The sequence below is a fragment of the Dendrobates tinctorius genome, unplaced genomic scaffold, assembly GCF_039654945.1.
Source record: "Dendrobates tinctorius isolate UK_male_01 unplaced genomic scaffold, ASM3965494v1 ptg000064l, whole genome shotgun sequence".
Taxonomy (NCBI): Eukaryota; Metazoa; Chordata; class Amphibia; order Anura; family Dendrobatidae; genus Dendrobates; species Dendrobates tinctorius.
This window is the reverse complement of record NW_027361732.1, coordinates 68,775,001-68,778,590: the sequence shown is the minus strand read 5'-3', so window position 1 is coordinate 68,778,590 and position 3,590 is coordinate 68,775,001.

Genomic DNA, 3,590 nt, shown 5'->3' with positions numbered 1-3,590 from the left:
TCTGAATAGAAGACAAATGAAGCCCTGTCACAGCCTGGTCCTGATTGGACGGCTAAACTGTCACTCAAAACACTGACAGCTCAACACGCCCCAGCATCCAATTGGACAACTGAACTGCCCATCACTATACTGACAGCTCAGCATGCCTTTGTCCTAGACTGGATGACAGAACTCTCATTCACTGCATCCATAAACACTGATAGGAGGAATCGTGATACTCAGGTAAAGTGTTACAAGTGGAAAGTGAGTGGGTTAGAGAAGTAAAATATGTCTGTTATGTAATTTATGTATCTATATTTACTTTACAAACCCTAAAGAAACAAATGTCCAAATTTATCTTTCATGCATTTGTGCCTGTTTTTGTACCATAACTGCTTCTCATATCCTATGTTCCCTCCCAGTAAAATAATAACACCAATGTTCACCTCCGCCGGTGCAGACGCCATTCCAGTAGTGTTAGCTTTGGCTCTCCGGGAGCTCATGTTAAATTCTTATGTCACGCAATCACTGCGCCAATCAGCGCTGGCTTCACTGTCCTCTCATTCGTGCGTAACTGAAATCCAGAGGAAGTGACAGCTGCGTCTCTCTCTCGCTTTTTCCAGATATCTGATTTGTCTGAAGGAGAGTGAAGCCAGGTCTGATTGGCTGCAAAGATCTCGTGACATAACAATGTGACATGAGCCCCGGGAAAGAAAGTGTCGCTGGGGCAGCGCTGGTACTTGAGATGATTATAGCTGGAGGGAAACATAGGGATTGAGAATGGGTTGTCCGAGTATTGGATAACCCCTTTAACATTGAACTGATGGTGGCTTTCTGCACCAAAAGTAGCAATAAATTATAAATGCTCATTATACATTCATCACGTTAAGCTATGCAAAATCATTTTTCATTTAGACAGAAACCTTAGTAGTGTGCTTAAAAGTAAAGTAACTTGTACTATAAAGAGTAAAAAGAATCTATGAAAGCTCCCCGTCTCTTTCCTCTCTGTGTAGATACCATACTGCCAAGATCATCCTGCCTTAAGTGAAAAAAATCAGCATGTCACTGTCTTGTAAAACCTTCTTTGCCTTTTGGCTACAATGGCTCTTAAGAGACTCTAGAATCCACTCACCAGAAACATTAAAAATCTGAAACATCTAAAGCCTCTGAAATCTTATTATGTAAAAAGCTGTTTACTAGAAATTAGAAGTTAAGTAAATCAAATTTATGCCAAATTTAATGAAATTTGGTAGACCCAGAGAATTAAAGCAATTTGTTTTTTGATGTATGTGAATCGACAAAAATCGCCAGCATTATTTTAGACATTTTAGAACATTGATTCAGCCAGAAAAAGCTCACATGACCTCAGACGCAATTGGCGGGATTCCAAATAATGCTTTGCAATGATCACATCATAAAATCATATAAAATAGAACACCTCATAATATAGCACAGCATGTATAAAAGTTGGGCAAGGAATGCATTTGGGGTTAATATGTTTAGTGAGAAGCTGTCACAAATCACAAATTATTAATAGAAATATATAGAAAAAAACAAAAACTGTAAATATACTGTACAGATACTGTGTGTAACAAAACAGCAGTAAAGAATGGTTACCATTATTTACCTATAGCAATATATATGGAGCTACTTTGACACACAGTACTCATTTAGACATCAGTGTTACACATACGTGTGCTATCGGGATTTTTCATGGATGAAACACGTACCCATTATAATCTATTATGCTACTAAAGGGAATCTGTCAACAGGTTTTAGCTAAGTAATTTGAGGACCTAGCTCGCCTAACGTCCATTCCACCGAATCCCTCGTCTCCTGTAATAAAACAAAGATAAAAAACAACAATATCCCTCACTTGTCTGAAGTTCTGTCCCATGCCGTAATGCATGTCTGGGGATTATTAGTCTTCAACCTGGGCGGTGCCAAGGTGCAACCGCTGGGGAACCATCCAGGCTGAGAACCGCTGGGTAATGAGCTGCTGCGAGCTCAGCATCAGTGACTATCAGTGACCTCATCGAGGTTACCACAGGTCATTGAGGCTTCGTTCCCAGCTGGGCCAATGAACTGCGATGACCTCCCTCCGATGAGACACCATCCAGGAGATGAGGGATTCAATGGAATGGGCGTTAGGTGAGTATAACTGTTTTACTATTTTTAAATAAAACAAGGAAAAGTGTGTTTTGTTTTATTTACAATAAAAGAGTTTATACTTTAGTATATGTTTTTTTTACAATATAACTGTAGGATTAGTAATGGATAGGTGTCTTACAGACGCCTCTCCATTACAAGGCCGTGGGCTTGATGTCACCAGACAATACAAAGGTGACATCAACCCCACAAATATGAATCCCATTTGCCACCGCTACAGGGAAAATGGAAAGAGCTGGGCAAAGTGCCAGAATTAGCGCATCTAATAGATATGCCTTTTCTGGGCGGCTGCGGGCTGCTATTTTTAGGCTAAAGAGGCCAAGCTGTCTGCTTTAGCAAGGCTGGTGGTCAAAAATGGGTGGACCCCACTCTGTTTTTAAAATTATTTATTTAAATAATTTAAAAAAACAGCATGGGGACCCCTCTATTCTTGATATCCAGCCTTACTAATGCTGACAGCTGAGGGTTGCAGGCCCCAGCTGTCAGTTTTGCCTGGCTGGTTATTTAAAATACAGGGAAACCCACACTGTTTTTTTTTCATTATTTATTTAGAAAGCAGGTGCAGGCTGATAAATACTCCCATCAGCCACCCCCTGCCCTCAGTGATGGAAGCAGTAGTCCCATCAGCCAACGCCAGTGACCGGAGGTAAACATTTTACCCCTGACCACAGCTGCAGGCTCACACTGTCATTTGAAAGCATGGGAACCCCGGCTATCTGTCCAGCGGTAATGATTTTAACACTGATCAGAAGCAGTGTTTGCTGCGCTGTCATGCACCTGACAGTCCCTACTTAATTGTAAAGTGCTGCGGACTATATTGGCACTATATAAAAAAATATTATTATTATCAGGCTGTGTGCTTTTGCTTAGTTACAATGAAGGTTTTATTACCTAGGGATTATAATTGCATGGACAACAGCAGCTACAGCAGCGATACTTATTCCAACCATGAGTGGGTATGGGGATAAGCAACTCACTGTGAATAGATAATGTACTGTACATATAGAGCCTGGTGTAGGCGGGCCTAGGTTTCTCAGCTATTCTTCATGTTGAAACTAAGAATTCTGATTGTGTCGCAACTGCTGAAACCAGTAAACTAAGTGACACATTATGGGAATCAGTACACAGATGGTATCATGGATACAGTTCTAACAGCTCTCAAAGTGTATTGCACATATTTTCAGGGGAACTGGAATACCTGCAATTTGCGGCAAATTTATTAGCAATTTCCCCCAAAAAAATTAATATTTCCCCATATTGCTTAAAATCAAGAAATAATACACTATTGTTAAAGTTTAATTTATCAATGTGTAATTAGAACCAGTTCATAAACTACTAGTGAATAAAATCTTACTAAAAGATAAAATCATAAACTTTACTTTCATACAAATGAGATGTAGAAATATTTACAAAATGTGCTGATATATATGCTATATGTTTTA